This window comes from Rattus norvegicus, chromosome 2, assembly GCF_021556685.1.
Source record: "Rattus norvegicus strain SHRSP/BbbUtx chromosome 2, alternate assembly SHRSP_T2T, whole genome shotgun sequence".
NCBI lineage: Eukaryota > Metazoa > Chordata > Mammalia > Rodentia > Muridae > Rattus > Rattus norvegicus.
The window spans coordinates 61,453,382-61,475,408 of record NC_141535.1 but is presented as its reverse complement, the minus strand read 5'-3'; the positions used below and the strand labels follow the sequence as shown (position 1 = coordinate 61,475,408).

At 45.5% G+C, this 22,027-nt stretch overlaps 1 protein-coding gene and 1 long non-coding RNA gene across 9 annotated transcripts in view; one reads left to right on the top strand and one right to left on the bottom strand.

Moving 5' to 3' along the window:
- The first annotated feature begins 14,480 nt into the window (after window positions 1–14,480).
- Rai14 (retinoic acid induced 14) overlaps window positions 14,481–22,027 on the top strand; it is a 136,621-nt gene continuing 129,074 nt past the window's right edge. For 3 of the 8 annotated variants that reach the window (XM_087618451.1, XM_087618443.1, NM_001399209.1), the window contains 1 exon segment: window positions 15,223–15,290. The gene's annotated coding sequence lies outside the window, so the exon portion shown is untranslated. 8 annotated transcript variants of the gene reach the window in all.
- Window positions 14,786–15,795, bottom strand: LOC147996116 (uncharacterized). The gene is made up of 2 exons (XR_015674182.1): window positions 15,713–15,795; window positions 14,786–15,491 (listed from the first exon to the last, which is right to left on the bottom strand). It is a non-coding gene; the product is annotated as an uncharacterized LOC147996116 (long non-coding RNA).

Below are 22,027 nucleotides of genomic sequence, written 5' to 3'. Positions count from 1 at the left end.
CAGAGTCATCCTTCTGTGCCTCTGTATCCTTAGTTATTAAAAACACCAGATTGGAATAGGGCCACTGGAATAGCCTCATCATCTCTTTAAAGTTCCTAATCCCTCCAAGGTCACTTTCTGAGGTATTGGAGTATAGCGCTTCAACATAGGATTTGCACTGAAGAAGTAGAATTTTATCCATAGTTTGAACTCCCCAACACATGCTTAAGAAACTGAAACTGCTCTTTCTATCCACAAAGCAACAGTTCACTGCCCTACAGCAGATATTTGCCAATACTGTGTATAAACTTCCATGCATGTAACTTTGATGTATTGGGGAGAGTGATGGGGGCAGGGAGAAGGCAGAGAGACAGAGAGACAGAGAAACAGAGGAGAGGAAGCAAAAAGAATGACTAGAGTATGGAGGTAAGTATACAGTGTCAGCTTTTTCTTTTTAGTGACCTAACAAATATGAAGATGTTTAATAGTACTTCCTTACTAATGCTTCTTAATAATGCCATACAATAGTGGTTCAGCATAATCTGTGATTTTTTTTTAATTGTGAAAATCTGTGAAGAGGAGATAGGAGGCATAAAGGTTCCTTTGAAGAAGGCAAGATGCATAGTAATAGCATCTCATATTCTTCTGAAAATGTCTTTAATTTGCTCTTAATTTTGTATGTTAGTTTAGCAGGGTATACAATTCTAGTGTGAATTATTTTCTTTAAATTCAATGAAAGATATCTTTAGATTCTAGATGCTCTTACTTTTCTTGAGAAGGCACGGAGCTAAGTATTATTTACTGAGTGGTGCCATCCTTTTCCCTTGGTCTTTTATGTCTTTTTTAGTCTTTCAAAGTTTCATCAGAACATTAGAAATTCATTTATTTTTGCTTGATTTCTGCTGTATTTCTCTACCAATCTGAGAAATCATGTTTTTTTTAATTTTGAATATCCATGTTTTTCATCATTACATTGAAACATTACCTTTACGTTCTTATTTGTCTAGAATTCCAAGTATTTTGAACATTTTTTTCATGTAATTTAACCTCAATTTCAAAGTTTCCATACGGTCATCTCTGCATAGGGCATTATGCCACAATTCTGAAGCCTTTACTTCCAATTTACTAACTGTCCTTGTGCGGTGTGCTATAGCAGAATACCAGGGATGAGTGATTAGCGTGGTGTGGTGGTTTAAATATGCTTGTCCCAGGCAGTGGCACTATTTGGAGGTGTGGCCTTGTTGGAGTGGGTGTGGCCTTGTTGGAGAAGTGTGTCACTTTGGATGTGGGCTTTGAGAGCTTCCTCTTATCTGCCTGAGGATACCAGTCTTCTAGCTTCCTTCAGAACAAGACATAGAACTCTCAGTTCTGTCTCCGGCACTATGCCTGCCTTCCCAGACACTGCCATGCTCTTGCCTTGATGATAATGGATTAAGCCTCTGAACCTATAAGCCAACCCCAATTAAATGTTATCCTTATAAGAGTTGCCTTGGTCATGGTGTCTGTTCACAACAGTAAAACACTAAGACACATGGATTTTAGTTCTAATAGTTTTGGACATGGGGAAATCCACAATCAAGGTGACCAGCACTTGAAGAAGGCCTTGTTTGTCATGTGCTCAGACAACAAAAGACAAAGGACATGAATGGGGCAAACTTCCCATGGCAGGAGAGGTAGACTTCACTTCTGTGTATCCTTTTCATAGCAATATTGTGGTCCATTCATGAGGATGCAGCTATCATAACCCATGTGCCTTCCATTATGCTTGAATTTAAGTTTCCAGTACATGAAGTTTGGGGAATATGTTCAGACACATTAATTCTCTCATTACTATGACACAGTTTCTGTTTAATCTAGCTATTGTGTTTTAAATTTCTATTACTATATTCAACATCTAAAGAATTTAAGTTTAGTTCTTTTAAAAAATACTCCTTTATTCTTGATGGTCCCTCATTTGTGTTTCTTAAGCTTTCCAGATTAACAGTTCACAAAGATTTTAAAGATACTCATTTTACATTTCATATTAATAGATGACACTGTGCCCAAATTCTAATCCCCCCACACACACTGTTTCTGCTGACCCCAATTTAGGGTGGTTTGCTTTCTCATGCCCTTACAATTTTATGTTGATTGTTTCTGTATGATTCCTCTTAAAGATCAGAATCCCAGAAAGACTAGCTGAGGGAGTTATCCCTTCACATGCTAGAGGCTGTGATGTAGTTTGAATAAAATCCATTTTCTTTTTTATAAAATATTTTCTCTACCCAAGGCTTCCCAGACCACAAAAGTATTTGCACTAGATTCTCTCGAGGTCAAGTTTAAGATTATAAACTCTCAGGAACTTCTCATTTTTGTTTATGTTTTTCATTCCTTTGACCAGTACCCAAGAAAACCACATTGCTCCCTTGAGTTCATTTTGGCAGAGGACGGTTTTTTTCTATCCCAAATTTGTTTGAGAATATGGATGTTTGATATTCTGGGTTTGCTGCTTTGCAGAGAATGAAGCTCCCAAGATCAACATATGCCCACAGGCTGCCCATATTCCAGGGCCTGATGTCACTCCGGTGCCACATCTTAACCTGATGAGTCTCACTTAAAATTTGAGGACAAAAAAATTTAATAAAATGGAAAGACAAATGGATAAACTTGAAAAGGGGGAGGGATCACAGGCCAGGGGGAAATTACATGAGTGTGATCACTTGTGAACCACTTATTTTTTAGAATTGTATATATTTTCTTCACATAAGGAGAACAGAGCATGAGCTATGTCAGTGGAATGGTAAATGATTTTTAGGGAAACTCAGTAGGCTTGTTGAAGACAAAAATGGCCTGGGGCAAAGTCCACTGAACTGTCTGAGGAGATAATGGATTCCCTGTGGAGCCAGAATAAAGGACACTGGTGTGCCATGGGTCTATCTAGAAGTGCCGACAGGCCTCAGTGCTTCCTTCTATGGCACAGGTTGAACTCACAGACATTTGGGGAAGGGATCAGAGGCCATTATCTTCTTCCGTAAGGTGAGGTCGCAGACTTTAAGAAGATAGGAGACTTCAGAGGAAATTTTCTTGCAATATCTCTTACTCTTACTCTCCACGTGACTTTAATTTAAAAATGCTCCACATTCCAGGATGCCATATTTGGGGATGATGATCCCTGGAATCCATCATTCTACAGTAACAGATAAAGCCAATGTCCAGTCTTGCAACTTTCTATGGTGTGTGCTATTCCAAAGTTAAAACCCTTTGTCTCCTTTTTTCTCCTTTCAGAGGTGGGTTCATATGGTGCTGTTCACCCAACAAAAGATAACTCACAAAGCTTCCCCCCTCTTTCTTTTTAAAAGTTAATTTAAATTTTAATTACCATTACTTTAAATTTTAATTTAAAATTCATTTGACAATTTCATACACATATACAAGAAAGCTGGATTACAGTCACCTTTTGATTATATTCAATCACCCCACTTCTCAATTCCTATGATACTCCCCAGTTGGTGCTCCTCCTTTCAGGCCCTTATACATGTATGGATATTTTGTCTGTATGTATCTATGTGCACCACAGGCATCTAGTGCCCTTGGAGGCCAAAAGGAGGCATTGGGTCCCCTGGAACTGGAGGCAGGGAAGGTTGTGAGTTCACATGAGGGTGCTTGAAATTGAATAGAAATCCTCTGAAACAGCAAACAATGCTCTAACTACAAAGCCATCTCTCCAGCCCTGCCCCCTTTCCTCAATAATCAACTGAGTCAGTCAATTAGTGCAATCCATGAGCTTGGGAAACCCAAGAGTGGACACCTCCCACAAAGAAAAACAACTCTTCTTACCCCAGCATCTATGAGTTGTGAATAGCTCCTCATCTGGGGGTGGGACCTTCCATTCCTTCCTCCACTCATGATGGCGGTAACTGGCTTAACCTCACACCGGTCATATGCAGGTAGTCGAATTTGCTGTGAGTTTATCGTTCCGATGTTCAGGTCCCATCCACAACATCTTTCCCATCCTTCAACTTTCATATTCTGCCTGACCTCTCTTTTGCAGTGTAAAGTTGACACTCATGTCTCATCTACACCTTGAGCATTCAACAGATACTTGTTATCTGCACTTTGCCAAGTTATGAGTCTCTGTATTGACTGTCACCCACCGCAGAAAAGAAGCTGTAGAGTCTATGACCAGCCTAGCTTTGGGCCCTTGGGCTTTTGACCAGGTTTGTAGTATTAGGTGTGAATTGGGTAGAATTCAAAGAAAAAATCTCCTGCAGTGTGAGAGGACAAGAGAGTGTGGCAAGAGAGTATGTAATTGGAATACATTATATACATACATGAAAATATGATACTAAAGCCATATATATAAATATATATATAATTATTATAATACAAAACATTTGAAAACCCTTCTGTTCAGGGCATGCTTTGCTAGTTGTCTATTCCTTTCTTTCTGCTTGAAACACTTATTAATGCTGCAGAGAGACATCTTGTAAAGATGAGGTGATCATCAAAAGAATCACAAAACCTCAGTTCTAACATCCTGGAGCCATTGATCTGATACTAATAACTTTTTTCCATAAGAAGGAAACAAGTCCCCTTTATTACAGCCATTGGTATTGAATTACAAGCCATTGATTAGGGCATTGATGAGTTTCCATCAACAACTACTGTATATGAGAGGTTTTCAGCACCAGGTGTATTCAAAAGAGGTGCAGTAAAGACACTGCCAACATTACTGTTCCATTGTAGGATTAAGGTATTGTAGTTATAAAAGAGAACAGCCAGAAGCATCTGGAAGAGTCCAGAGCACAGAAAAAGAGAAATGTGCTAGACATGGCCAGAGCTATCTCTGTGAGAGAGGGCAGAGCAGCGGGGAAGAGAGAATAGCGAGGGTGTAGTGAGGATGTTAAGAACAGAGAGACTAGTGAGAAAAAGGGTAAACAGCTGGGAGAAGGGAAGGGCCAGGAGACTCCCATGGGGGCTTTGAAATATATAACAAGTACTTATGAGTAGGGACTGAAGGAGCCTGAAGGCTAACACAGATCTCGCTGTGCTGATAAGTCCTGTGGTGGTTGAATGGACTCCATTGGCTCCTACATTTGAATGCTTAGTTATCAGGGAGCAGCATTACTTAGAAAGATTAGGAGGTGTGGCCTTTTGGAGTGGGTGTGTCCTTGTTAGAGGAAGTATGTTAGTGGGAGTGGGTTCTGATGTGGCTCTTTCTTCCTACTGTCTGCCAATCCAGATGTAGAACTCTCAACGACTTCTCCAGGAAACGATGTCCGGATGCCATCATGCTCCCCCACCATGATAATGAACTAAGCCTCTGAAACTGTCTGCAAGCCCCGATTAGATGTTTTCTTTTATAAGAGTTGTCACGGTCATCGTGTCTCTGCACAGCAACAGAACACTGACTAAGACAGGCTCCAAAGATATATGTTAACTGGAGAGCCTTATGTCCCTTTTGCAAGAGGTAAAGGAAATGATTCCATTTGGCGGAGAGGAGCTGGCTTCTGAAGTTCTGGAGGAGCACTGGCTTTTATCTAACTACCAGAAATGCTCCTGTGGTCCAACTTGAGCTCATTTCTGGATATTTAGCTGGACTGCACTTTGGAGTCTGGGGAACTGAAATTTCCTTTAGACCTGACAATTAGGAGCTTGGAAGCTGTATGCACAGAAGAGTAAGTACGGCTAAGGAGGAGTTTGCCCACATTCTACAGTTCTATAAGATTTCTGCAGACTAGGACGTTCACATTTCAAGGCCACAACTGGCCAGGTAATATAGCTTGGCATAGCTATCAAATGCTACCAAAGAATGAGAGAGCAACATAAAGCCCCTAGCTGCCTTCTCTTATTGACGCTTTGTACCTAGAGAGAAGTTTGACATTTAGTCATCTAAGTCTTATAACTGAGTCTACATAACAAGTGCTTGTAGTACAGATGAAGTGTCCCAGGGAACAGCCACAGGGGGGTTGGGAGCTCACATCTCTTCTTTCCCTGGAAAGTTTCTTCTTAGGGTTGAAAAAGGAGTGCCAACAGGGGACCGGTATCCACTGGTTATCTACTCAGTTAATGCAGATTTCCTTTACAAATGCACAGTTCTTACGAAAGGGTAGCCTCTTGGAACAATGGCTGCTGCACTTGGAGAGGTCTGTAGGTTATCTGAGTCATAACCAACTGGGAGAATTCCAAAGCCATCCTCGAGGATGAGGCATTCTACTCTCTCACACTACAATTATCTCCATTCTATCCCTCCAAGTGGGATGGGAGCTCCTTAAGGACCACAGATATCTCGTAGTTCCTTGTCTATGTTTAATTTGTAACTCACATACTAGTGGATAAGATTTCTTTACGAGCTCCAGCAAATATCATCCTATAAGCCACAGCCTATGAATGGCAGTACATTCTCTAGGTTCTACTCTTTCCCCTAGCTTCTCCATCCCTTGGATGCTTCTCCTTATTACTGATAAACAGTGTTATTTTGCTTTATTCTGTACCAGGCAGAGAACACAAGCTATCCCTTGAATTAACTGTTTACTGTCCAAAATGAACAGTCTGAAGCCAAGAATGATTGAGCAACTGAACATACCTTTTAATATAGACACCTCTGAGTTGAGTAGTAAATGTACAACCTGAGCACATCAGCCGTGTGTGCTTAAAAACAAATGTTCATTTCTCATCGTTGTTTAGTGTTTACAAGCAAAGGGAATATAAGGAGCAGTTCCACCATGATTGAGACAACAGCTTTGGGCTGGAAGAGGGGCCTCTTTAGAGGGCCCACATGGAGCCCTGGCTGCCTGTGGCTTTCCTGCCCTCTCTGGCCTTCCAAGGAACTCACCTCACACATGCAATTATAAAATTTCTCCCAAGCAGCCTTCTAGTTTTGAATCAGTTTCTATCCCCCAGAAACAAACATTTGCCCAAACTCTCAGCAGGACAGAGAATCAGGGTCAGGGAGGGAGGATCAGGAAGATGGGGAACACAAGGAATGTTCTCATATTTTCTATTTGCTGATATGAGCACATTAAGTTAGAAGTAAGTGGAGAGCCCTCTTAAGACACACAGTTTAAATAGAATGTTTGCAAATACTTCTCAGAAGCCCACAGAGCAAATATGAGACCCACTTAGAGCTCTAACACCCTTTCTCTGTCCCTGAGCCCTGGGACTCTGGGTGAGAGGTTACCCAGCCTTCTTCAGGGCCAACTTCCTCTGTTTCCTGGTTCTTTTCAAGGGGCCTCCAAATTTTCTTTCCTTGTTATGAAATTCAAGGTACACACTCCCCTCTGGGTGACCAGTAACCACCCGGATAGCTTCCACCCCAGAATCTTCCCTGTTCCTATCTACTGCTCTACTATTGTAAAGACAATTCACTTCCTGGCTTTTGTGTTCCTGGGGTTCTAGGAATCTGGGGTGGGGGGAGCCCTGCTTCCTGTTTCCTTTTTTGTTGTGTTGGTTTCCATTGGCCTTCCTTTTCCCAGCTTAGCTCTGTTGAAAGAACATTACCTACAGACCTCTCTGGCTTCTCCAATACTACTTCCGTTTCCAACCAGGACAGGTTCACAGTCCTCTTCACAGTCTGGAACTCAAACCAGAAGCCTCGATTGAGAATCTATTAGAGTCTTTCCTGAGAGGCCAGGACACATTTTTACTTAGAAGAAACCCCATCCTGAAATGTAAAAAAAAAAAAAAAAAAAAAAAAAAAAAACCCTCCTCCAGGTGCGTGTTTGGATAGCTGGAGGAATTTCCACTAAGGCAAAGCAAACAAAGAGCTTGTGGAATTCTGTTGAATATTTTCACAGCGGTGCAGTCAAGCGCCCTAAGCCATAACAATCTGCCGTCAGTCCGTGTTCACCCGCAGCAGGAAGCTCGGTTTTGACAACCACAAGCAGTCCGTTTTGTGATGTTACTGAGGATTTTAGAGAAGACAAAAATAATGGGCAAGTGATTACGTCAGAAGCCAAATGGCTACAGAGTGTTTGAAAACACACAACACTGGCAGATCAAACACTAAACAGTAACAAAACACAAGCTTAACAGCACTCGGATTTACTGTGCATGTACTGACTGCATAAAGAGGGAATACAAAGTAAAATAGCTTCTAAGTTGAACTTGATCCATCTCAATTGGAGAGTCTGAGATTCTCAAAGCTCAGGTTAAGCGCTCCAACAGGAAACACACGTACAACAGAAACAGGAGCAGGGCTTACAATCACTCTTTCAGGAGCAAGAACTTGGAATGTTGGCAAGGCCCAATGCAGGAACCACCCTACCTTTGTTACCTCTGCTCGGTCTGTTTGCAAGGCTTAGGGTCAGAGACATTTGCCCAACCCAACTCTGGGGTAGGCAACCGCAGAGGGCCCTATGTGACGGTGACCTAAGAGAGATCTAGGAGAGTGTGTTAGATAACGCCACAACCCACGCCAGACCAGACCCTTTGAAACAGCATCCAAGGATACGATGGGCCTGAAACACTGTTGTGGGACATTATCCTTCAACAGAGAGATATCAACACGTGTGTGTGTGTGTGTGTGTGTGTGTGTGTGTGTGTGTGTGTGTGTGTGTTGTGTATATGTGGATGTAGAGGTCAGGGCAAGATTCTCGGAGTCCTTGTCTGTCACTCTCTACCTTACTGCCTTAAGACAGCATCTCCCACTGAATGGGGAGCCTAGGTTTTTATGTGGGTCCTGGGGATCCATTTACACTCTGGTCTTCCTGCTTGCATTGCAAGTGTTCTTACCCACTAAGCCATCCCTCCAGCCTCCTCTTATCATCCAAATTAGAGGAACAACAACAACCAACCAACCAAAAAACCTTACAAGATCAGACCTGCCAATATCCTGAAGGACCCTCAGTTCCTCCCCAGCTTCTCCCTTCCTCTTGTGTCCTCCATCTCCAGGTGCATGTAGTTCTGCCCTAGCAGCAAATGGTCGCAGAAGATGCTCATATATAGATGGAAGGTTATTTGAAGTGGGATTCCATCTATGCAAATCTCAGGAGGTTATCATTTGAGCTGAGTTGTGATGTAAGCGCTTTGGGGGTTACCCATGCTACTCTAAGTTCAATAAATTCATTAGTTCATCAAACTGGACTTGATGCTATTACTTTGGTCTGGTATACACTGGTATCTTACCTGGGGCAGGTAGGAGTTTGTGCCTCTTCAGGAAACTTAGCTCATTAGACATGCAGTGGCTAATTTTTTTCTTTTCTCCCAGAAGTGACTTTAAAGGGCTCCTTAGACTGTGACCCCTCCTCCCCCTAGCAGAGGAAGCATGAAAAATCACATGTATGTACGGACTCATATGCCAAGGTACTCCTTCTGAGGCTGGACCTGGGTAAGAGCTGCATCTTGATGTGTGTAAACCCTTTAGAGCATCTTCTTCCAAAGGCTGAATGGAGGGGATATTTTCTGGCATTTCTGACAAGCACAGTAAAAGAACCAACTTGGCAACAGGATACTCATAGGGATTAGCTTAAAATGTTCTAAGAAGTAAGAGGCCAAGGTCAAACTTTTCACGCCGTTGGTTGCTTGAACCCAGGGTGATGCCAGCTGGGACTTCCCCCTCCCATGATCAGTCCTCTGCAGAGCTGAAAGAAAGTGAAGAGACTGATCACCCCTTGTTAGTGGAGGTAGTCTAATGCCCGATAGAATAGCGGCTAAAAGGACCATTCTAGGGTTGGGTGACCATGCTTTGATGCTTACCTCTACAGTGTCTAGTTCTGGGATATGGGCAGCTCCCTGTATCTGTTTCAAACTTAGTTTCTCCCTATAGGATGACACAATGCCCAAGTTGGTGGGGGACTAGGAGAACAAAGCTTAGGAAATCCATGTCAGCTCTCATGTAGGTCAGAGGGCACAACAGTTAAGGAGGGAGGCTCTGGAGCCAGACTGTCCTAAGCTGAATTGTAACATCAGCAACTTGATGACTTTGGGCAAATTACTTACTCTATTCCCATGCCCTGGGTCCTTCTGATCCATCAAACAGACATAAGAATTAACTGACCTAACATTTCCATAGGTTCAAGATGTTGCCAGTTTTCACCTTTTGTCCTCTACTCGGAATTTGTAACTAGCCCCTAACATTGCTAAATGCTGTAGACTCCACACGGTCACTGTAGCTGATGTATATCACTTGCAAACATTAGATTGATGTATCATTTATGTCAAGAGCTCTTGTAATGGCTGCTAAAGTGCGTTCTATGATAATGTCAGCTGTTAAAGCAAGGCCACCAAATAGAAATATAAGTTGAACAATAATCTTTTAACTTTTTCCTAACCATCCTGGAGATGAAACCCAGGACACTGTGCTGCTCTAGGCAAGCCGTCTACCACTTTAGCTAAATAACCAGTTCTAGGAACTGCATCTTTTCTATCAAGAAAGAAACAGGTAAGATAATGTTGACATTGAAAATACTAGGGGCTGGGGATTTAGCTCAGTGGTAGAGCGCTTACCTAGGAAGCGCAAGGCCCTGGGTTCGGTCCCCAGCTCCGAAAAAAAGAACCAAAAAAAAAAAAAAAGAAAATACTAAAATTTCTACTCATACTCAATACAGAAACAGTTAAAGAGACCTTTTTTTTTTCTTCCTGCTAGCACATGCAGTCGGGCAAATTTTACATTTACAGTAGATCAGGTTACCCAGTAGACCTGTGGCATCTGTCACCACCAAGTGGAGCAGGACAGCACTGGGAGCATGAGCATTCCCACCTCATAACCAGAATCATAACAGCCTCTTAGTAAGTCTGTAGTGCCAAGGGCAAGATGCTCAGTTCCCCTGCGGCCTTCTGTAAGCTGGGCACCAGGCAGGGCTTTCTGTAGTCCCTCTCCTGAGCAGGTGCTCAACTTTGCTGAGAAGAAAAGCAAAATGACCTACCTTTAAAATTGCAACTGCTGGCTTTCTGAGAAGTCGAAAACCCACAAACCAATTGGTGTTTTGAAGCTGCTTTTCCACCAAGGACTCCCTACATTTTGCAATCTAAAGTTACTTTATTAGTGTTTTTCCTGTGTTAGTGGCTTTCAACCGGGAGATATAAAAAGAATGCTTTTTTTCTGTGACTATTTGAGCATGTGTGTGAACGTGTAGAATGCCCCCTGCCCCCCAGCCTTCTGCTTGTTTTATGTTTCCCCCTTCTTCTTGGGACTGGCTTCAGAGTTCTCTGTATCTCTCAGTCTGGCTGCCTTTTACTGGACAGAGAGGAGGTTATATGCTGAGTCGGCGTCCCGTCATTGTAACGAAATACTAGAGATAATCAAACTATAAAAAGATAAGCTTTAATTAATTAATTTGGACATTTGAGATTGAGGGTTCCTGTAGCCTGATCTGGACTTGAATTCACCGTGAAGAAAGATAAAGAATGACTTTGTACTCCTGACTCTCCTGCCAAGAGCTGAGATTATTGGCACGTGCTATTTCTCCTGGCTGAGAACCTTATTTTAGTTCACTGTTATGGAGGCTGCAGTCCATGATCCATCGGTCATGATGCCTGCTCTTAGGCTTGTGACAAGCACTGCACGACGGCCAGCGTTCGAGGCATGGCCAAGAGGTTTGCTTGGCCAGACGCAAAGATAAAGGGCTACTCGAGTATCACAAACCCCTTCAAGGGCACGTGCCTTGGTCCTGAAGAGCCTCCCAGTTTCTACCTCCTAAAAGTGTCATATAGCATGTGCTTCCAATAGCATGGTCCTGGGGGGATCAATCCCTGAGCACACACACGGACACTTCAGATCCAAACTGCAGCACTGACCACACACCAAATACAGTGGACGGCACTTTGGTTCTGATGTGCTATTTCCTCCGGCAGGGATGGGTAGTTTTCACTTGTATTATCTTCAAATGTTCCTAATCTGAGAACCAGTACTGGCGAGAGACTGAGGAAGGTAGAAGGGATATAATATTTAACTTCAAAAACAAAACTCGAGTTTTACCAATCAATGTTTTTTCATTCATGGAGTCCTACTAAGTGCTAGATGGCCACACTCTTTAGAGTTCACAAAGATGTTGGTGTGACAAGGGAGTGATTAGAGAATGCTTTACCTCAGAAACAAGGTAAATTTCGCTTATACGGGCTCAGCAAACTAAGGATAGGCTTAGGGGTCTCAGCTGAAAAGGTTCTGAGAGGTCATGGAGTTGGAGCTCTTTTATTCATTAGGAAAGTGAGGACAGAAGAGGCTAAAACGCTTCCAGTTCAAAGCAAAATGGATTTTGATCACGGTCTCCTTGCTCTTAATATTCATTATATATTTGCAATACATATTGTGCCACGCTTACCTTTCTGGGGTAAGGCGTGCAGGTCAGGAGTGCAATGAAGTGGAAACCTAAGGGTTCTTTGGAAAGTCGGCTGGGTGGTGTTTTGCTGGGGCAAACACGTGAAGGAACATTTAGCTGAAGTGGACACATGTAAATGACTTGTGAAGGAACGTTTTTCCTGAAGCAGACACAGCTTAAAGGGTGTTTTGATATAGCAAACACACGGAAGGATGCTTGATAAAGGAATATAAATATGACCCCAGAGCAGTGGGAGGCGAGCACTGAGCATGGGTTTGCTTTGCTCCATCTCGTTATTCTTTGTTAACACACATATATCGGCTGGCCTTGCATAGCATTGTTGAGTTCAACATGTGAGAATGGCGCCATTGAGAAGGTTGTTTCCTCGGTCAGGCAGGATGGCGAGCCTTCAGGATTGACACTAGCTAACTGGTGTCTGCTTACTAAAAGGATTAGACTGTAGCTGCTGGTTTGTGCCTGGTGTCTGTCTACCTAGAGGTCTAGTGTACAGCTGATCCGCCATATTTGTGTTTGCTACAGGGCTGAGTTGCTACCAAAGAAGATCGAGCTCGCCCCACAATAAACTATTGCTAAATAGGTCCACTCTCCCCATATCCTAAAAACTTTTTTCCTTCCACTGCCTCTGCTGGGTGGTGGGCTAGAGGAGAAGTTAAACTCTTAATAAAAATAGGTTTCAAGAAATTTATACCTACAATGCAACATGTTTATCCCCTGAGATTTTAACAGACTTTAGATAGCAGGTGCTTAACTTTATTTAGGCAGCCCACTTACTGCTGTATTCAAAACCTGAGCTCAGTTAGCATACCCTCCCCCACCTACTCCTCCCCCCCCCCCCCCCCCCCCCCCCCCCCCCCCCGAGCTGAGGACGGAATCCAGGGCCTCGAACCAAACTGCTCTCCCACTGAGCTAAATCCCCCAACCCCCAGTTAGCATTTCTAAAACTCATGGACAAAATAACAACAAAGCAAGGAGAAGACATTACTTAACCCCCAAACTTAATCACCGATTTCCATGCAGAAGGGAGTGTTTTAAGGGTTGTCTAAGGTAGGTGAAGCCTCTAAAGTACACGAGTGTCAGTTTTGAGTTTGAAAAGGGTGATTCTGCAAGTGGATTTGGCACACTCTTCCCTCCACACGGTGCCTCACACACTTCGATCTTGCCGATGGGGGTTGGGTTATAAACTACTGAGGGTAGAGCACACAGGACACCTATGCGGACAAGGCAACTTGGGAAAGGGTCTTTAAAGGTGATCGGGAAAGATTAGCAGAGTTGAGGCCTTGGGTGAATGAAAGAAAGGCTAGTTAGAAAGACACTTGTTTAATAGTTTAACTACAACTTGTCTTCAGTTCCTAAACAATATGCACACACAGACATTTCCGAAGGAGCCTTTGACAGGCTGTACCACCATCCCAACTGCCTTTGATTCAACAAAAATTAGAGGTGAGAAACCCACAGGTGGCTATGCTCAATGCTGGATGAACAGTATAAGGTACTTAAATATTCAGTCGGTAACTGATTAAAGGACCCGAGATGAAAACCTGGGTAGTAGAAATTGCCAGCACTACACGGAGTACTTGTCAGTCAGTTTCTTTTAGTGTGGTTTTTAGTTCCACACCACATGTATAAGAGTGTGCATCTTGCTTTGAATTGGCTCCCCACTCCCACTTCCCCGGGGGAATCTTTTTGATGTATGGTGCTTAGAAAGCAAAGGCTATTGAGCTAAAGATGAAGCTTTTGTTTTCTAGTTGGCAAGTTTGCTTGTGAAAGCTAAGGCAAGGTGTTCTCTTGGGGAAAGGAGCGAAGGAGTGGGATAAAACACACGCGATCTGATGCTAACACACACAAAGATACTGTACACTGGTTGGTGTTAAGGTGACTCTCACTTCTGTTGGAATTGGCTGTTTTTCCTCCTTACTTCCTTCAGTGGACTTACAGTCGATCCTAGCAAAAATCGCTAGAAACCTCTCTGTGCGAAAGACACACCACCAACCAGGAGTCCCGTGGAGCTTTGGTGAGTTAAACTTTCTACGACCTAGCTGGCTAGTGGAACTAAAAAGCCTACTTAAATCAGGGGAATAGTGGAGAGATTTCAAATCCTCAGAATTAATGGAGAAGTCGATTCGGTTCAGAAGTCCGGTCCTGGTGGTCTGGGGGAGGGAAGCTTCACCGGATCTCAGGACTTCCAACTCAAGGCACCCTGCTGAGGGCGCTCCGACTCCCGTCTAGCCTGTCCCTGCAGGCTGCAGATAGTCTCCCAACTCCCGAGCAGAGCACAAGTAAGTTTTGTCTCACCACCTGAGGAGTGTTAAGAAACAGTCGCTCCAACCAACTGGTTCAGCCCAGAAAATGTGAGTACATTCTGGTTTACTTTCTTTTCGTTCACAACGAAAATGGAACCGATTCCTGTTTGGTTCAGAGCGGGCTTTGGGTCAATGACTCTGCTTTTCCCAAGACTACAGATAACTTTGGAAATGGACCAGAAACAATACTTTCTCGGGTCCTTATCCCTACCCCAGCAGTGGAACCCGCATACCGTGGATCCCACTAACTTCAAGTTAAGGTGTGAGACAGACCCACGGAGAAGGATTCCCGCGTTCCACAGAAATCAAAAGCGAGCGTGGACGTCCTGGAGGCGCCGCGAGCCGAGGCGTGGGCGGTCGGGGAGCACCTCCTGCAGGTCCCGGGAGCTGCTCCGGGGCCAGGTCACCTGACTCCGGGAATTTGGGGCCGCGCGGGGTGGGAGTGGCCAGCACCTCCCTCCTTGAGCCCACGGGATCCAGGTCGGGGGCCGGCGCCCGGCGGCCACGTGGTAGTGCTGCCGTTGCCCCCGCCCTGCCGGCGGAGCCCGGGAGCTGAGCGCCCACTGACCCAGCCTCGGGAGGAGGAGGAGAGGGAGGAGGAGGAGAAGGAGGAGGAGGAGGAGGAGGAAGAGGAGGAGGAGGGACCCAGTGCAGGAAGCCGAGCAGGAAGCGAGCCCGGCAGCCGCGCTTTCCTGGGGAAGCGGCGGGCGGGACGGCCAGCCGGGCCCGGAGCTGAGGCAGCCGCTTGGATGGGGTGAGTGACCGCGCGGAGCCGGGAGGCTGGGGTGCGGGCTCTGGGCTCGGTCCCCGCCTTTGTGTCTGGGACTGCGCCGAGCTCCGGGCGCCGGGAGGAGCGCGGGGCTGGAGTTATGGTCTGGACACAGCTTTGGCCGCCCACTGTCCACGGAAGACAGTTGGGGGTTGGGGAGAGGAGGAATGGGAGGATGGTGGGGCTCTGGCAGAAAGAGAGGTCCGACTTAGTTTGGAAAAGGGGCTCGCCTCCTCTGGCGGTCTGGTGCGGGGCAGTGGCGCGGGGCGTCTGCCGAGGGAGCGCGGGTGGGAATGAATGACCGGATTCGGGAGAACGATGTGTCTGCGCCCCCGGGACAGCCTGTCCCACCTGCGTGCCCTGCCCGGGGTCCGGTACCCCAGTCCTTGCTCCCTGGCTCGACCCACCTCTTGGCTGAACTTGGAAAAGCAGAAGACGGAGGTGGGAGCGGGAGACGCCGGGTGGCTCTAGAGACCCACAGTCCGCTATTGTTCCTTTACGGACTCAAGGGAGCGGGTGAGCTGTGCGGAGGACGCAGGCGAGACCGCCCTAAGCTGTCACAGCCCCCTGTCCCCCACCCTCCTTGTTATTTCCCCCCACCACAGCTCTTAGGAGGGCGGGGAGGAGGATGCTGGAGTTGGGGCACACTCCAAGCTGCTGGGCTTCGGTCGCCATCCATCGAGACCCTCTGGGAGGGCAGGCGGGCATCGTTCTTTCAACTCCTGCTGTCTTGGGCCAGTTTGTGTCCCCAGTTTAGGTTCTGCAGTTTCCAGCGGTTTTTCATTTTGGATTTCGCATCTCCTTTGGTGGTGGTGGTGGCAGTGGGGTGTTAAGTCTGGAAAGGCAACAGATGGGGAGATTAAAGCAGATGGAGCCCACTGTGACTTAAAGAGGCAGGGGTGACCTCACAGAGGCCTGGACTTTATATAAAGCCAGGCTTTCTTTTCCAAGGAGCCCGGCACTGCTCAACTTTACTGCCGTTACCAAGTATGCAGATGCCAGGCCACTCACTTCTTACCTGCTGTCTCCCTTCACTCTGGACTCACAGGTAATTTGAGTGTTAGCCGCTTTAGGAGGGATAGCGCGGATCTGCCTGGGACTAGCGGATTGCCCATTGTCTTGGGTTTGAGATCTCAAGGTTGTGAAGGCTGCCTTAGACAGGAACTAGTTTGGTCCCTTAGAGGATCTAGCGTTAGCTCTTTCATCTCCTCTGGGTTTGAACATAATCGGAGAAAGCCTGTGAATCCCAGGGAGGTTGGACTTTGCTTTGTCCCGGGAGTGCTGGGCCCTGTATGCTTGCTTACACGTGTGACAGGAGTCGTTTTGTTTTTGACTGATGGGTTTAATGTTATCTTTTGCTAGTGATAACTTACTCTCGGAGTCTTTCCTCGCTTAGGCTTATAAGGCAGCCAATTTTATCAGAAGAAATCCAACTTTTGTTGAATAAGTACTGGGAGAGTCATCCATGCTGGGCTGTCAGTTTTATCTCCAACCACCGAGATGCTTCACGAATGAGTTTATTGTATTATTTACATTCTTAGATGTGCTTTTTTTTTATGACTTTAAAGGGCAGTGCAAGGCATTCATAGCGCAGTTCAAAGATCTTTGTACTGTCATAGGAAAACTGATTAAGAATGGACTCCCCAGTCCCTGGGGATTCAATGAGAAAGCAATATGCTGGTCCCTAACATTTACTATCCCTAGACTGCCACTTCTTAAAGTATGTAAGGAGAAGGTTCAGACACTATCTCCCTTGTTTCTGTTTGCTGTGTGTGTGTGTGTGTGTGTGTGTGAGAGAGAGAGAGAGAAAGAGAGAGAGAGAGAGAAATGTTTATATGAACAACTGTACGTGTGTGTGTGTGTGTGTGTCTGTCTGTCTGTCTGTCTGTCTGTCTTTATGTGAGCACTGCAACATGCTTGTGGAGATCGGAGAACAAATTGTCAAGTCAGTTCTCTCCTATGATGTGTGTCTGGGGAACTGAACTCAGGTCTTCAGGCTTGGCAGAAAGCTCCTTCACCTGCAGGGCAATGTGGCCCCTTTGTTCCTTTTTACTGTTATTGGCTGTCAAACGCAGGGCCTGTGGTATGCTAGCATGGACTCTACAACCATGTTAGCTCCCACCCCAGCTCCACCCAACTTTAGAGGTAGAGAAACTGAGATTTGGAGTTAAAGCCAAGAGAGCCTTGGAGTTAACAGGATGTGATGAAGCCTTGTTTTCCCCTCCCTTCCTTTCCTAAGAGGCTTACCTTCCAAAGTAGAAATACATGTGGAATGTTTCAAAGACAAATCAAAGTTGAAAGTGAGGTGTTCATCTTTCCACTCTATAGGTTTAAAAGTTGCTAATGAATCCATAGTCCCTCCACACTCTCTTTCTCAGATAAAAATAAATGATAACCAATACTTTATCTGTCCTTTCGTCTCTGCATTTAGTAAGCACAAATGTCCAGTTAGTACATATATGTAGTTTCTAAGCATGTTTGGTCCGTCTGTGTTTGTCCATGAAAATTTATGAGGATTTATGTGCCCAGTTTTACATTAATGGCATAGTTCTGTATACATACAACTTGCTTCTTTCTTTTTCTTTTGTTTGAAGTCCATGTTAGTCTTTACTCACACTAACTACCACAGGCAATTCTTGTAAGTAAATAGAACAGTGTACCTGTTCCCTGGTCAAGTTAAAACTGGTTTCCAGGGCTGTACTGTTAAAGGCACCTTTTTAGCTGAGGGAGAGCCCACCGCCTTTGTCTGTCTGTCTGTCTGTCTATCCATCCATCATCTATCTATTCATCTATCCATCCACCCACCCATTCATCCACCCACCCACCCATCCATCCATCCCTCCACCCACCCATTCATCCATCCATCCCTCCACCCACCCACCCACCTACCCATCCATCCATCCCTCCACCCACCCACCCACCTACCCATCCATCCATCTATCCCTCCATCCACCCACCAACCCATCCACCCACCCATCCATCCATCCCTCCCTCCACCCACCCACCCACCCACCCATTCATCCCTCCCTCCATCCACCCACCTACCCACCCATCCACCCATACCTCCACCCATCCATCCATCCATCCTTCCCTCCATCCACCCACCCATCCACCCACCCACCCATCCACCCACCCACCCATCCACCCATCCACCCATCCACCCATCCCTCCCATCCATCCATCCCTCCACCCACCCATCCACCCACCCACCCATCCATCCATCTACCCACCCACCCACCCCTCCCTCCACCCATCCCTCCACCCCACCCATCCAACCACCCACCTATCCCTCCCTCCCTCCCTCCATCCATCCCTCCATCCACCCACCTACCCACCCACCCATCCATCTGTCCGACTGTACTATGCTGTGGTGTAGCAGTACACACCAGAGACCTTTGTTCACAGGTCTTGCAGCCAGTTGTGGGGATAGTGAGGTCTGGGAAGGATAGTGAGATCTGGGAAGGATAGTGAGGTCTGGGAAGGATAGTGAGGTCTGGGAAGGCTACTTTGGTCCTTTCATTTATTTCCCAGTGAGGATTAGGTTCTGTCATCTGTCACCAAACAGCCATCTGTTAGGTGAGAAAGGGAACACGGATCACTTTTGAACTGTAAACATTTAGATGAGCTTAGCTGGCTGGATTGTTTTGTTTGGGTTTCCTCCTCTTCCTTGTAGTGCGTATGCTAAAGCCCGGTTGGTTGCCTGACTGACCTGGGATTGTTCACTGTCCTCTTGCTCATTTCTTCTGTTTTAAGCCTAAGGGTTTAATTCGGCCTTCGTGGGAGCAGATGGTGAAGATGTGTTAATGACATAGTCCCCAATGGGACCCAGCTCCTCAAAGAAGAGTTAGGGTTTCCAACATCTTGACTTCAGGCTTTGAGGCTCATTCTTTGCCTTTGCTGTTCCTTCTCCCGTCTCTCCTACCTGGGCTCTGGCCTTTTCCCCCCAAGGTGCTTACTCAGACTCTGGAGCAGTATAGCCTGCCTGGAACCACTTCCCTCTGCCCTGTTACCTTCTACCTTACCGTTGACTTTAGTTTGTGTCAGTACTGCCTTTCTGCACTAGAGTACAGGTCTATAAGGGTAAGACTTTCACATCTATTATCTCTGTCCCGTGAGTACCAAGAACAGTGTGGATACAGTAGCCCCTCATACTGGATACGTATGCATGAATACAAGGTGCTTCTTACTGAGTCTGGGGGTAACTTCATTCCTAGACTCTACTGGGCTCTCACTCCTACCTCTGCCCAGTGTATAGGATTGCAGGCACGTGCCTCCAAGCCTATAAATTAATATTAATTGTCATATTAATATTATGTTTGCTGTTTTCATTTCCTGCTTGCTGTCTTCCTCCCACTCTTTCTTCTTCTGCCCATGGTGGACATCCTGGGGATGTTAGATGTTCTATAAGAACCCAGTGTCATTTACAGGTTCTAACAGGATGAAAAAAAGATTGCTTATGAACAAAACAAACAAACAAACAAACAAACAAAAAACCCTCTCTGTGTCACCGTGTAAACCCGCTGAGTACTTGTGTCTTGAAACATTTTTTTCATCCAATATTCTTGCCTGAAAATAAAATAAATTTAAGGGAAAACAAGGAGCCTGAAGTTTGGTCATCGCTTCTCTCTCTCTCTCTCTCTCTCTCTCTCTCTCTCTCTCTCTCTCTCTCTTTTCTTGTTAATCTTGTCCTCCTAGTGCTGCTGATGGGAAGGGACTGACCTTTCCCCTTCATACCACATTTCTTCGAAACAGGTTTTCACGGCCCCCAGCAACACGGACATACTGAATGTCTAGGTACAGGAAAACATTTCCCTGAGCTGCTACAGAGGCATGTGCTTTACTCCCGGTACCTTCCTCTAGGAGGGAAGATTATGGGAAGGAGGTTTTTTTTTTTTTTAATGGTTTCCAGGAAAATAATGACCCAAATCTGAGCAGCCGGTGTGTAGCCAGGGACCTAAAAGTACTCCAAGAACAGTCACGTCAGACAGTCCTTAACTCATGGCACAGACAACATTCGCCGAATAGTATAGGCTTAATTTTGCTAGGAGACAGTTGAATTTTCCCCACCTTGGGTGATGAGTATAGGAGTTGACAGGACAAAGCTAGATGTATCAGAGGCCTTCGTGTGTTTTTAAAGGAGGGGTAGGGAAAGCAGTCTAACTCTTTCTCCATTTAAAAGTGAGCGACGCGGATGAGCATCCTTAACAAATGACCAGAATGTTGAACTACAACGGTTTTGTCCTTTAACTAAAGGACGGTGGACTGGTCAGTGTCAGTATGGTGTGGTTCGGGATGGTCTTGGTTAACCACAAAGCACTGGGTCGTTTGGTCATTGTAGTGAGGTGCTAAATGAAGAAGAGATTGGTTCTCTTCGGTTAATGGTTGCTCTTTGGGTCATAGTTGCCAGCAAGACAGTGAGAGTCCGAGAAGGGTTGCTCGCCTCACTTCCCACTCCCTAACTCCAGCCTTCTCCTGGAACAGAAAGCTGACACATATTGTTAAATTCAGCCCATATTACAAAAAACGCGGCTCTACCGACAAAACCTGCAGAGAAGGAAATGTTCTTCTTTCCCCAGCTTTATATTTAGGGAGGCCAGCAGATATCTACCACAAGGTACATGCTTAGTCTTTATTGACCTATATTGTCTAAGCCTGTCACGAAGCCCCTCACAGGAGCCATGAGTCAGCTGTCTGGGGTAGAGATCGGTTTAAGACAGTCAGAAAACAGTGTAGGCTCCAGCAGAGAAGAGATGTGCAGGAAGTCCCCCTCCCCCACTCCTTGGAGAAGTTTGCAGCTGTGTCTCCATGACAGCTATGTCTTGGTGACTCATGACATCTTATCTGGCTTTACCCGTGATCTGGTCTAATCCTTTCTGTAGTAAATGGACTTCCCTGAAAATACACCTTGTCTTATCATATAATTCCACATCCGTCTGCCGTCCTGGACGTGTTTGTCATGATTAGTTCACCCTGTTATTAAGCAAGCAATCTAAATATTTATTATTTGTTTTATGTGTGGGGATGTTTTTGCCTGCAGGTAGGTCTGTGTGTCACATGTGTGTAATGCCCCTAGAGGCCAGAAGAGGGCGCTGGATCCCCCCGGGACTGGAATTACAGTTTGGGACAGTGCCCCCACTTCCGAATCCCCCATGTGTGCTGGGAAATTAACTTGGGTCTTCTGGAAGAGCAGCAAGTGCACCAACCCCTGAACCATCCATCTCTGTAGTCCAACTACTTTTTCCTTAAATTCGTATTTGTGAGAACCAAAGTTCATAATTGCGCAACCCCACGGAAGAAGTGCATGTATGACATCAGTTTTCTCTACTGTCAAGAACCCAATTAAACAATACTCGTGTTTCAGTATTACTATTTTATAAATAAGACCAAAACCACTCCCTCATCTCCCCTTGCCAGGCCTTGAATTTGCAGTTTTCTTGCCTCAGCCTTCAGAGCTTATGCGACCCATCCCGAGCTCTGTGCTTTTTTCTTTAAGGTTTCTAGATGAATCCGCTTTGTTTAATCAAGCATTTCTGTTTTATTTTTAAACTCTATCATTTTTTTTTCTTCTTTAAGCTTCCACTTCATCTTCCCAGTTGCTATCGCTGGCTCAAGTGTTAGAATGCTAGCCAGGAAAGAGAGCTCTGGCAGCAGGCACTCGCTCGCTCGCTGGGAGGGTGAACGGGATAAGAAAAGCTCCCTTTACACTTGGGCAGCGAGGAGCT